Source organism: Zalophus californianus, chromosome 12, assembly GCF_009762305.2.
Source record: "Zalophus californianus isolate mZalCal1 chromosome 12, mZalCal1.pri.v2, whole genome shotgun sequence".
Lineage (NCBI taxonomy): Eukaryota > Metazoa > Chordata > Mammalia > Carnivora > Otariidae > Zalophus > Zalophus californianus.
The window spans coordinates 60,115,553-60,129,822 of record NC_045606.1 but is presented as its reverse complement, the minus strand read 5'-3'; the positions used below and the strand labels follow the sequence as shown (position 1 = coordinate 60,129,822).

The 14,270-nt window shown below is 42.3% G+C and overlaps 1 pseudogene; it reads right to left on the bottom strand.

Moving 5' to 3' along the window:
* Window positions 1–6,053: 6,053 nt before the first annotated feature.
* On the bottom strand, window positions 6,054–6,649 carry LOC113911489 (annotated as a pseudogene).
* Between the last annotated feature and the right edge of the window lie 7,621 nt (window positions 6,650–14,270).

Below are 14,270 nucleotides of genomic sequence, written 5' to 3'. Positions count from 1 at the left end.
GATTAACATAACATAATAAAATTAAAAAAAAGAAAAGAATGTTATGGATGCAGAACACCTTGCAAATGGCACAGTACTAGAGTGAATATCTACTGGTTTTGCCTGCCCGGCATCTGCCCCCCCCCCTCCCTTCTGTAACATGGTGTTCTTGGAACTGTCCGTCGAGGTGCTAAGCTGCAGTCATAGGAGCCAAATAGAACCTCTTACAATGGATTTGAATCTTGAGAGAAGGATCACAGGATGTCAAATGGTAGAAGCTAACATGTCTAAGGTAATTTCCTGCAGAGTTTCTGCATCCTTGATCCTTACAGGCACCCTGGTTTCTGTCTTTTCTGAGGCCACTGCTTTTCCTTGGATTCTATGACCCACTCCACATGTTTTCAAAATTTTCTTTTCTTTTTTAAAGATTTTATCTATTTATTTGACAGAGACAGAGTTAGCGAGAGCAGGGACACAAGCAAGGGAAGTGGGAGAGGGAGGGAGAAGCAGGCTTCCTGAGGAGCAGGGAGCCCGATGCCGGGCTCGATCCCAGGACACTGGGACCATGACCTGAGCCGAAGGCAGACGCTTAACGACTGAGCCGCCCAGGTGCCCCCAAATATTTATTTTCTTAACCACAGTTGGTTTCTATTGCTTGTAAATAAACACCTAGAACAGGTACAAGTGCAGTATAAATGTAGGTTATTATTATTATTATACATTGGTGTGAGCCACTTTATGTTTTTCCTACTTGTCTTACACATTACAGAGTATGCTAAGAACTTCTCCCAGAGTCAAGACTTGGATGAGTCAAGGGTGATGCCTCGGGGGCAAAACTGCAGGAGGTGCTCATTCTTGGGTTCACGCAAATGCAGGGCAGGCACCTAGGGAAAGTTTTTCCCTTAAGGCCTGAGGGAAGCACTTACTTGTACATTAAAGTGAACCAATCTTATAATGCAGGCACCATAGATGAATAACAAAAACTTCTGAAACCTTCCATGAGCTGTCCTCACCTCCAATTTGTGCAGATTGTTCCTTGGAGAGGGAGGAGCAAACACTATTCCAGATAGATTTCTGATATGAGAGTCTTAGGAATTTCTTTTTAAAGCTTAATCTATCCATTAAGAATGTCCCTCAGGAGACTGGTTCTTAACTCTGGCTGCCCACTGGATTCATCTGGGGAAATCTTATAAAACATCCAATGATTGGTTCTACCATCCAGAAAATTTAATTCATTTGGTTTGGGGAGGCTCCAGTGAGTCGGCTTTCCAGGTGATTCTAATGCGCAGTCAGAACCACTGCTCTAAGTGTATTATATCATAAGGTTCTACTGGAAGTGTTGACCTCGCCCCATAACAGAAGCCCTGAAGTCATAAGGATGAGAGCAGCAGAAGAGTCTATTTCCATAGATGGAATTAAAAATCTGGTTCTTCTCTTACTTGCTGCATGACTTGGGCAAATTAATTCATTTTCTTATCTGTAAAATAAGTATGACGTCGGTACCAAACCTGATGGTATTGGTGTAGGAAATAAGTGAGGTAACGTGTAAGGCTGTGAGCACAGTGACCTGTGTGTAGTAAGTGCTCAAAAATGTTAGCCATCAATTTCATCATGGTCACCCCTATAGTTAAGTGAGCTTAGACCTCTCCTTGAAAAGACACAGAGATTCTTGTGTGTTTCTGGCCACTCAGGAAGTAGAGAGTGTTCCTTCAGACAGGTGCCTTGGAGATGTGCAGGTTCCATGGCTGCAGAGCCTGAGAGTGAGCGTGCATCATTTCCTGGAGCACACCATGCCTTCTTCTGGGGTAGCCATCCAGAAGCAAAGCTGCTTCTTGACCTCAGTCCGGACACCAGCCACCCCGTTCTACACAGTGGGACAGGAAGTGAGGGCCAGTGGGGATATTCTTGATTCAGTCTAGCTCCCTCTGGGCTGTGGGGCTCCTTTCCTTCTCTGATTTTGTGTTCTTAATTTAGATCTCGAAGGCTGGGCCTTGAAACCCTGGAGGATATCACTGCAAACCCACCCTGTCTGAAATTTTGCACAGGGGAAAAGGGAGAAGGAAGTCACAAAAATTCACAGGGCGCCAGGCCTACATATGCTTATCACTGGGATAAGTGGAATAGTAATTGTAGTTGTAAAAGCTGACATTCATTGAATACATGCTATAACCCAGGTATTGCACATTTTGTCCCCTTTAATCTCATTTAATCCTCAACAACACCCTATGAATTGAAAACTATCATTATTTCCATTTTGAATATGAAGAATCGAAGTCTCAGGACCTCATCCAAATCCACCCAGCTAATAAGCAGGAGAGCCGGGATGGAACTCAGGAAGCTTCATTCTAGGACTCTTGCTATTAACCACAGAGCTCTGTCAGCTCCTAGCCCTAAGGCACAGGCTGTGTCCATTCCTCCTTAGGGAATGCGGCGCCCACTGGCACGCTTAATTTGTGGTCAGGACAGGAAGAGGGAAAAATAGACCTGAATGATTCGTTGCTATTGGCCGGTGAGGAAAGCACCATGCTTTGTGCTAGGTGATGGTGGCTGGAGAGAGAGCAAGGAAGGATAGAGACGGAGAGGACCAAGTTTAACATGGTCCCTATTTGAAGAAAATTATCTAATTTGAAAACACTTAGCTAGAGAATTAGTTCTTGCATGCATCCAAAAATAGCCCCACTCATCGAACACTGCAGAGAGACACCACTACTAGCTCCGCACGAGGGGTGCTGGATTCTCATTGGGAATCGGACTCCTGGGCTTGAACTCCAACCTCCCTGCCAGTGCTGGGCGACTTGGGGGAAGTTGCAGAACCTCTTCATGCTTCAGCTGCCTCACCGATAAAAGCAAAAGGGATATTAGTAGTACCTCCTTCAGGCTGATGTGAGGATTTCATGAGTGAATATATGCAAATATCTCAGAATAGTGACTAGGTTACTGGAAGAGTTTGACAATTGTAAGTTGTGATCGTTTTATGTTTTTGCCGCCGAGGCTACATGGTGAGTAAGACAGTGCCTGACCTCCAGAAGTTCAGTCTAGCGCTGGAGGAAAATGAATAACTGTAATGTGTGTGGTGTGTGAGAGGGATGACAAGGTGCGGCGGGGGCCTGCAGCAGGCACATCTAACCCATTCTGGGTGTGTGCATGGTGGAGGCGGTCAGCATAGGCTTTCCAGAGGCATGGATGTCTGGGCTGAGAGTCTTGCAGGACAATAAGTTAGAGGGAGGTGCAGTGATCCAGGCAGGAGCTGAGAGAAAGCATTTCACATCTGTAGGGTTGCCAGATTTAGCAACTAAAAATACAGAATGCTCCACCCATTTAATTTGAATTTCAGATAAACAGTGAAGAACCCTTTAGAATAAGTATGTGCCCTGCAATATTTGTAGTATAAGTATGTCCCAAATAGGGTAGAACAAGAAAAATCATTTGTTGTTCATCTAAAATTCAAATTTAGCTGGGCAATCTGTATTTTACCTGTCAATGGCATCCATCCACATGTAGGGAGATGAAGGTGTGTCTGTGTAGCAGTCCCTGGGGGGGAGGAAAGGAAGAGAGGGTGAGGTTGGGAGGCAGGCGGGAACCAGATTGTAGAAGATCTTGTAGCCGGGGCACAGGGATGTAAGAGCACCTGGCCCTGGGGTCCCAGACAGAGCAGGTTCAGCCACTCACAGCTGACAAAATCCAAAGGCAGAGCAATGAGTGGTGGTGAAACCAAAAAGGAATTAATTTCAGTGAGGCCGACACGGGCAGACAGCAGATTAGCGTCTTAAAGACTGTCTCCTAAGTGCTGAAAGTATTTCCAGGTTTGTATAAGGAAAATGTGGGACAAAGGTTCTTGGGTACATCCAGATAAGCTAGAAAGAAGAATTTAATCGGTTCGAAAGTACAGACTGAGGTCAAATTGCAGGTGGTTGAAGTCCTCTTTCAATCTCCGGCCATGTCAGACAGGGATTTGGGTTTTATCCTGAAATCAGTGATGAGCCTTTGCAGAGCATACACCACCAGTATGTGAAATCACAAGCCAGAAGTGCTGAAATGTCATCAGGCACAAGGAGAGGAGTATTTGTTTCTATGGCTGCATAACAAATTACCCCCAATCTAGCATCTTAAAACAATACGCATTTATTATCTCACATTTCCCGTGGGGCAGGAATTCGGAAGTGACTTAGATGGTTTTGGCCCAGGGTTTCTGATGAGGCTGTAGTCAAATGGCCACCAGGGTTGCATCTTCTGAAGGCTTTATTAGGGCTGGAGGATTTGCTTTCCAAGGTGGCTCGCTCCCGTGGCTAAGCCCCTGTGGGCTGTTGGCAGGAGAGCTCAGTTCCTTGAAACGAGGACCCTCCATGGGACTACATGAGCCTCTCAGAGCATGGCGGCTAGCTCCATGATCCAAGACACGGCGAAGTGGAAGCCACGTGTCTTTTGTGACCTTAACTGTGCAAGTCACACACCACCATTCCCACAATAGCCTAGAGGGTACGAAGATCAGCTCTGCTGGATGCCGGAGGGCACTAAGGTTATACATACAAAGCAGGCAGGGATCACTGGGGCCACCCTGGAGACTGGCTACAAGTGGGTAGCTTAGACAGTGATGCCTATGGCTTTGGAGATGGAGGACCATGATAGAAGCATGTAATCGTGAAGAAAGGCTTGGAGGAGCAGGGATATGGGAGAGGAGGGGAGATAAAGAAAAGAGAGAGGAAGGAGTGTGGGAGCAGTTTGCAGACCATTCACAGCAGAGCATAACAAAAGCCATCACCGGAGAAACTAAACATGCCTCCTTTTTCTTTGGACGTGCTCCAAAAACGGCTTCTGGTTCTCCAGAGAGGACCCTAAGAAAAAGTACATAAGCTGGAGGATGAGAGGGCAATACCCCGAAGTCCCAATTTTCTGTGCTTGAGATTGAATTCCCAATGTGAAATGGGAAGTTAACATGCCTAAGGAGAAATAAGTGGTAATTACTTAAGGGAACATAATCACATGTGGTTTTAGTATTAATGGATGGGGAGAAACCATAAAAGTAATCTATTTATCTATCTGTATTTGTGTATGTTACTTTTATGGCTCTTCTTTTTTATTTATTTATTTATTTATTTATTTATTTATTCATGAGAGACAGAGAGGCAGAGGGAGAAGCAGGCTCCCAAGGAGCAGGGAGCCCGATGTGGGACTCGATCCCAGGACTCTGGGATCGTGACCTGAGCTGAAGGCAGACGCTTAACCATCTGAGCCACCCAGGCGCCCTTATGGCTCTTTCTAAACATATCTATACATAATTGAAATATACAAATACATTTATTTACATATTAAAATGTATTTATAAAAATATATCCTTATATAAACACATAAACAGATATTATACATATACATATAAGTACAATTATATGTGTTATATTTAGGAGGAGCCATAAACATTAACATACAGACTTTTTTTTTCAGTGCACATCAGAAAACCTTTTTTATTTTTATTTGAAAATAACTTAAATTTTTAGACAAATGATTTTAGTATATAAATTTGATTTTGTTTTTATACAGAATATAAAGATTTCCCTCATTGATCTTCCACGTGAAAGGTATTACAAGCCTGAAGAGAGACTTTCTGCACACAAGTGTGTATCTTACACATAGGGGACTGGAAACCAATGGTGTAGTGCTTCTACACATAAATTAGGTCAAGGGACATCACATATTAAAAAGGAGTAAGAGAAATATTCTAGTTAATCAGATTCAAGAAGCAAACAGGACACAAAAACTGTGCAGATAAGACCAAGTCAGTAACTTTAGTTAGGACACTGCGGGTTATACTGGAGTAACAGATCTGTGAGGCCATAGTGGGTACCACAATAAAACAGCAAGGAAGAGCTATTTATATAGAAAGGCTGGAATGAGGGATTTTTCACTAAAGCAAATTAACTTCTTGTCAACTGCCAAAACAAAACAAAACAAAACAAAACAGAGCATATGAAGGTTAGTATACTGAAGGCATGTTATACCAGTTTCTGTGCAGCATGCTAAAAGTTAGAACTTCTTCACTGGTGCATATGAATAATAGTCACGGAAAGGTTTTTTTGTTGTTTTGTTTTTTGTTTTGCCCCTTCTCACCAAATTTCAGGCATGTCTTATTTTAGATGGAGTATAGCTTTTATCTATAATTTCGTCCTGTAAAAACATGTGAAGACAACGTTCATTCTGTGCCAGAGGATGACCAGCGACCTTGTTTATAAACTGCTCCAGCCCTTGCTTCCTTTCTTCAATAAAATTGTCATCAAATATTCCATCATCTCCTCTAAAAGGAAGCTGACGCAAAAACGCTTTTCCAGGGAGCGGGGGGGACTACAACCTTGCTCTCTCTTTCTAATTCACTTCGCAGCCATTCAAAGTCACTGTATCTTCTTCCAACAGTAGATTCCTTCAGCTTGAAAGTAGGCAGATTTGTCTTGACCCTGATTTCGTAGGTGGTGAAGCGGCCCCGGCCAACCCCCACCGTCTGCGGGTTGCTCACATCGATCTCGAGGAAGTTGCTGGGCGGCCCGTAGGCATCATTCAGGTTCTGCGGCTTGGTGATCAGCCGCCGGGTGTCCGCCACAGTCTCCGCCATTTCTTCACTGCAGCCGCCGCCGCCGCGGGCTCCCTCCGCCCCCTCCGCGTTCCACGGACGCCGCCGCTGCTGCCCGCCGTGGGGACACCGGGCTCGCGCACAGCGGTCGAGCAACATACAGACATTTTTAACAGTTTTCCTTTAGGAAGAAAAGGTCTGATAGAAACTAATCTGTAGGAAGAGCGCCCTCTGCTGCCACTTGCACAAAATAGATTTTTCTGTCAATACCAAGAAAAACTCGTTAAAAAGGCTCTTAGGTTGTCTGGCTGCTGTCTATTACAAAAAAAAAATCACATTAAAAAAACAAAACTATAGTTGAATAAACAACACATTTATCTCTTCAAATATCTTTAAGAGTTTTTTCTGTGTTGTAGAAAGCCATGTAGCTACATCTTTCAATTTGACTTTATTTTTTCAGGGGTTAATTGTAAAGCAAATATAATTGAGAAACAGAGACATGGGATAATGATGTAATATGCAGTTAGGAGCATTTCTTCCAAACTCAGCTAAATAAAATAAATCCCTCCTTAGATTCACAAATCCGTAGGTCAGAGGCCATGAGTACCCCATCAAGAACAACTCTTTACAGTGGCAGGAGGCAATGGCTTTATTTGTTCCAGAGCACCCAGGAAAAGTAAAGGTGTTGACCCTTACAACCAATTGTGCTGGCTATTTCTGGGGACAGTAGGCAGGGGGTGGGGTGGGGAGGGCAGACCAGTCAATGCCCTACAACTCTGTGGCATCAGTGACTCAAGAAAATCAGGATGCATTGGCTTGACATTCTGTATTAAGCTGTACACGAACTGAGTTAGTCCCAGATCCTGACTGCCCACCCATACCTGACCCATCTCAGCAAACTAAATATAGACATGAGTGACACCACTCCCCCAGGTGTCAGCCTGGAAACCTCCATCCCTTCCATGCATTCATCCCTGCTTGTGTCTCTGTAGTTTGCAGATTCCCTGGCTCTGTTCTGTGGCTTCCAGATCAGTTTCTGAGCTCTCCCATTTCTCTGATTTATCATCATTGGCTCACTGCTTAATTGAGGACTTTGTAGGGATTTCTTGAATTTGAAATATTTGCAGCTTCACAGAGGAGACACTCTCTTAGCCAGCTTCATCCCAGCCTCTTAGCTAAGAAAAGATTAGACATCACCACATGTTTGGGAAAGTTTTTATCTCCTCTAACCCCCTTATCATCTCTAAAATGAGAACAATAAAAGAATTCACATTATCAAGTTTTTGTGAGAATAATAGCTGATAGAGTGCTTAGGATAAATATAAATTATTATAATATGTAATTTATTTATAATTTAAAAAATATGAAAATTTTCAAGCAGAAAAAAACATTAATAGATGGGCATCTGGTGGCTATGTCCAGGCCAGTGGGAGGAAGTTTAAAAATCAAGGGAAGACATTTTGTCCATAACAAACTAATTTTGGAAAATACATAAAAATAAGTCTGAGTGGGGAAGTTATAGTTTATAGTTTACTTTTCTTCTTCTTTTATTTAAAATTTTTTCTCTAGTGGAAATATAATACTTTTTAAAAAAATTTTTATTGTTATGTTAATCACCATACATCATTAGTTTTGGATGTAGTGTTCCATGATTCATTATTTGTGCATAATACCCAGTGCTCCACGCAGAACGTGCCCTCTTTAATACCCATCACCAGGCTAACCCATCCCCCCACCCCCCTCCCCTCCAGAACCCTCAGTTTGTTTCTCAGAGTCCATCGTCTCTCATGGTTCATCTCCCCCTCCGATTTCCCCCCCTTCATTCCTTCCCTCCTGCTATCTTCTTCTTCTTTTTTTTTCTTAACATATATTGCATTATTTGTTTCAGAGGTACAGATCTGTGATTCAACAGTCTTGCACAATTCACAGCGCTCACCATAGCACATACCCTCCCCAATGTCTATCACCCAGCCACCCCATCCCTCCCGAAATATAATACTTTTATAATGGAAAAGTATGAGATTTTAATGTTAAAAAATCCACTATCGTTTCCCTTTTCATGAACTTGGCTTACACAATTAACACATGATTTTACTTTCAATCTAAAATTTAAATGTTGGGGGTAAGACTAAAATCTGTCATGGACACATACACAAACACTCTGCGGCCACACCAAATTCAGTCACTTCCCAGAGGTAACCTTGGCTATGAGTTTTGTGTGTGCCCTCCTAGATATCTTCTTATCCAGTTACATGTGACTGGCTCATTCCTCAAGGACAATTTGTGATATGATCCAACATTCTTTATTTTTCCTCCTGTTGTCCCTTTAGAATTTGTTCAGTGGGGGTAATCATTGCTTGCTGCTGGATGAAAAACAGGGCCATTCTCAAGACTCTTCTGATCAGTCCGAGGTCATAGACACTTCTACATTCATGGTGTTGTAAAACAAAAGGTCACTTTGGAAATTTCAAATATCCAGTGTAAGGTATACAACAAACATCTCCTGTCAAAGAGGGGAAATATTGAAACTAAATATGAGCAGAACTCTAGAGAAGTGATTTTCAGTATTGGTTGCATAGTGGGATCATCTGAGAAGTTTTTAAAAATCCCAGTGCCTCTGTTTCACCTCCAGAGTCTTTGATGCAGTTGACCTGGAACTCTCTTGGGCTTCAGGATTTTTAAAATCTCCCGGATGATCCCCATGGGCTACCTTTGAGAACCACAGCTCTAAATCCAACTTCCAATTTACAGAAAATACAGGAGACAGAAAAACATGGTAAATTACACCATGGGGATGTGAGCAGCAAAAATCAGGCCACAGGAAACACTGTAGGACAAAGGCTCAGTTACTTTACAAAAAAATTGTAAGGAAGAAAGAAGGCAGGGAGGAGAGAGAAACCTATAGATTAAAAGTGACTTAGAAGAAATAGCATCTCATTGCAATGTATAGATCTTCTTTGGCTACGCAGGTGAATAAAGAAAGTATGTGAAAATTTTTATACAACAAATGGAGAAAGCTGAACATTTAGTAAACAATTGATATTAAGGGATTCTTTTTAAATTTTGAGAATATGATAATGATATGGTGGTTATGTTTTATTTTTAAGAAAAGTTTTTATTTTCCAGAGATACTTGTTGAAATATCTCTGGATGGAATTCTACAACATCTGGGAATTGCTTTAAAATAATCTGGGGAAGGGGGAGTTTGGGAAGGTGTAGATTAAAAAAAAAAAATACTGGCCATGAGTTGATAATCGTTGACTTTGGGCAATGGGTACATAGGGAATTCATTATTCTATTCTCTCTACTTTTCGTATGCTTGAAAGTTTCCATGATAGTCAGTTTCAAAATATTTGCAGTCCAAGATATCAATCAACACCTTAATCTTCATTCAAAGATAGGAACTCTTTTCCCCACTAGAGCTTGTAGTTAGGTAGTGACTGTCAGCTTTTGGGGAAAGGTGTGTCCTCTCCTTGCTGCCCACCTCCTCCCCTACCCCCTGTTAGTTAACTGTTAGCTGTTGCTTCCCAAGGTCAAGGCAGAAGAGAGGAAGTGAGAATGGAGGGGAAGGGTTAGACAGCTTTCACTTGCTGGGACATCTTGGGCTCTTTCCCTGGTTGATCTAAAACAGATTATTCATGGCTTTAGTCAATTTCCTTGTGTTGTAGTTTAAATTCTGCCCCACCCACCCCCAAATATGTTGAAGTCCTAACCCTCAACCTGGGGATGCTCCCCTTCTGCTGCAAATGCGTTCAATCCCCTGAGATGCCTGCTCCAACTGTGATTCCTAGGAGGCCACCTCACTGTGGGTGTCAGGCCCGCATGGCTGCCCTGGCCCAAAGAAGACCTTACCCATCCGCTGCCTCTTGCATGCCGGGAGGGGTGGACTTTCTCAGCACAGTGGTGCTCTCTGGCTCCCACACAAAGCACTAAGCCAGCCATTGTCCACCCTTTAGATTTCCTGGGGAGGAGTCCGGCCCCGTCCATGCTGTCCTCTCCTCAGCTTTACCAGGCTTTCCCTCATTAGACCCGCATAGAATGGAACAGGAATTCTCCCCTCTCCTGGAAATCTTTCCCGAAGACATCTCAGGAATCCCCTTTTTCATCACTCTGACCTCTTTTTATACCCTTCAACTGCCTGAGGGCGTCAAAAGCCTAGAAATTTGGTGCAGACCATTTCTTGTTCATATGGGATTATCTCTCAATCATTCCAGCAGCTGAAGTGTGCACCCAGAAAACTTTCTACAGTACGTCCTCAAGATTCTTCAATGACAGGACAGAGCATCCTATCTTTTTTTTTTTTTTAACTTTTATGTTTAATTCTCTAGGGAGGCTTTTCCATAGTTTATTCGGTCATTATCCTGGTGATGAATATGATTGTACTTCTAAGTATCACGCTGCTACACATGATCTGAAATCAAATCCTCATACTTACCCCCTTGTGCACGTGTGCAGCTGTTTCTCTGAGCTGGAAAAGGATAGGTGGGGTTACTGAGTCATAACCTCCGTCCAGTGTCCAAGCTCCAGACTTGTGTATGGTGAGAGTACCAGTAACTTCTGGATACCAGCTACTTGACTCTGGATCTTATCCATGCTGACATTTTCTTGGACCCAATAGTTCCAGTGGCATCCTCTTGATTTTCCACCTTCCTGGTTGGGACAGACGTGAAAACTTCCCTGGTGGGTCGGTTCCACATGGTTCTGGGCATCATTCTTGGAGATCTAGCCTACAGCACAGTCTTCTGGCCCTTCCACCAATTTCTGAAGCACCTGATTCCTTGTATTAAGTAACATTCTGCATAAAATCCCTAGGGTGGTCTCTATTTCTTGCCGCTGGATTCTGACTGAGACGTGCTTGCTACACAACATCTGATTTTACTTCTCAGTTACAAGCAATGGCCTTGGTAACCACAATCGATGGCCTCACCTTCCTTGTCTGTAGGCCAGGTAGGGCAACTCTTGGTATTCAGTACAATGGATTCCCCAAAAAATTTTTAGCTGAGCCTAAGCTAGTGGACTATCAGGTGAAAGACACATTATCATGTTGTGCCCCAAAAGAGCCCCAGACATCAGTTCTGCATCCTGTGTTCTGCTCTGCCCTTACCAGCCAAATGACCTTCGTTAAATCCCTTACGCCTTTTGGGAATAAGTGTTCTGGACTCTAAAATAAAGGTTTGCAGGTGGCTTTTAAGGCCATTCTAGTTCAAAGACTCTATGGTCCTATGAAATCATTAGATAAACCTAAGCGTGAAATGGTTACCTGTTGAATAACGTCAGAGCCCACTAAGTATTGAAAGTCTTGCCAATGACGCATTTACTTTCCTTCCGCCTTGTTCTGCTTTTCAGTCTTAGGCACTAAGCTTTCTCTCTTCTGTGTGCTTTCTTTTGTTTCATCTTCCATTAATAGTAAATTGACATAAAATGGCAGTTCCAGAGAATTAGAGGTGTTGCTATGGAAACAGCCTTGATTCATTGAAGTAAACATTAAGCTGTTGATGCTATTCTCTGAGGTGCTGGTAAAAAGAAAAACAAAATAAATGTTCTAGTAAGAATGACATTTTGTCTTTAGAGACAGTGGACCACACTCTGAAGGCTTGGTCTGAAGGTGTGTATAGCAAAGATTCAGATTTACCCCAGGTCTAAGTTGCTCCCTGACTCAGCGGCTGATGTGACGGAGCAAGACTGGCAGCGGGTGCTGGTCCTGTCTCCCTGCACCCCGCTTACAGAGGAATCTCAGAACTCAGTGTGAATAATATAAAATAAAAATACCTCCACTTCAGACTCATTGGTTGTGGCTCAAACTTGTCTTTTGCGGGGGCGGGGGGGCAAATGAAATTTTATTTCTTCCCTTCAAACCATTTTATTTACTTTCAGAATGAAGGTCTTTTTTTTTTTAACTTCAAACAACACTCCTTTATTAGTTCATAGTTTCTTCTTTTAATTTTATTTTTTAAATTATTTTTATATTGTTTTTATATATATAAACATATATATATGATTTCTTTTTAAATTTTATTATGTTATGTTAATCACCATACATTACATCATTAGTTTTTGATGTAGTGATCCATGATTCATTGTTTGCGTATAACACCCAGTGCTCCACGCAGAACGTGCCCTCTTTAATACCCATCACCGGGCTAACCCATCCCCCCACCCCCTCCCCTCTAGAACCCTCAGTTTGTTTCTCAGAGTCCATCGTCTCTCATGGTTCGTCTCCCCCTCCGATTTCCCCCCTTCATTCTTCCCTTCCTGCTATCTTCTTCTTCTTTTTTTTTCTTAACATATATTGCATTATTTGTTTCAGAAGTACAGATCTGTGATTCAACAGTCTTGCACCATTCACAGCGCTCACCGTAGCACATACCCTCCCCAATGTCTATCACCAGCCACCCCATCCCTCCCACCCCCCACCACTCCAGCAACCCTCAGTTTGTTTCCTGAGATTAAGAATTCCTCATATCAGTGAGGTCATATGATCCATGTCTTTCTCTGGTTGACTTATTTCACTCAGCATAACACCCCCCAGTGCCATCCACGTCGTTGCAAATGGAAGACTTGGTGTTTTTTGATGGCTTATTCCGTTGTATATATGTACCACATCTAGAATAAAGATCTTTTATTGTTGACCTTATCTCCCTCCCTCCCTCCCTCTATTCCTTCTTTCCTTCCTTCCCTTTCTCTTTGTTTTTCTTTTTCTCCCTCCTTCTTTCTTTCCTTCCCTTTTCTCTCATTTTATTGAGGTTTAATGTACACACAATAAAATTTACTCACTCTATGCACACTGTTTGATAAATTTTGATGACTGTACATAGTCATTCAAATTATCCAAATCAGATAGAACAGTTCCATCATTCTGAAAATTCCCCCTTGTCCCTTTGCAGTGTTCCCTCCACCATGATCCCTGGCTCCAGACAACCATGAACCTGCTTTCTCTCCCCATAGTTTTACCTTTCATAGAATTTCACCTAAATGGAATCGTACAGTATGTCATCTTTTGTGTTTGGCTTCTTTCCCCTAAAATAGTATTTGTGATATTCATCCATGTGGTTGTATATATCAGTCCATTTTTTTTTTGATGCATAATATTCTATTATATGTTTGTACCACAGTTTGTTTATTCACTTACTAGCGGATAGAGATTTGGGTTGTTTTCAGTTTCTGGCTACTGTAAATAATGCTGCTACACACAAATCTTTGTGTGGGCACATGTTATTTCTCTTGAGTAACTGCTTCACAGTAAGAATGCCGGGTTGTATGGTAAGTGTACAAAGTTTCTTAACCTTATAAGAAACTGTCATACTGTTTTGCAAAATGTTTGCGTGATTTTTGCATTCCCACCAGCAATGTAGGAGAGAGAGTTCCACATCCTTGACAACAGGGTGGATCATGTCTCAATTTCTATACGTTTCTCAACATGGACAAGCACAAATTTGTGGACCACACTTTGAGCAGGACGGCTTCAAGCCTTTCGCAGGAATAATGGTCCCAAATGTAATTTGAAAAATAGTGAGGCACGCTGGTTATCCCTGACCAGAACAACAGGATCTATGCAAAGCTCCCCCTGGGTCAAGAAAATGAAAATGACACAAGTCTAGTCCTACAGCTTTTTATGGATTCTTTTAATGCCAATCCTGGAGTATACTTTTTTTTTTCTTGAGAAACACTTTGAATTTTCCTCCTTTCTAAATAATAGAAAATAAACATATCTATTTTTAAAAAAATGAATCCTAAT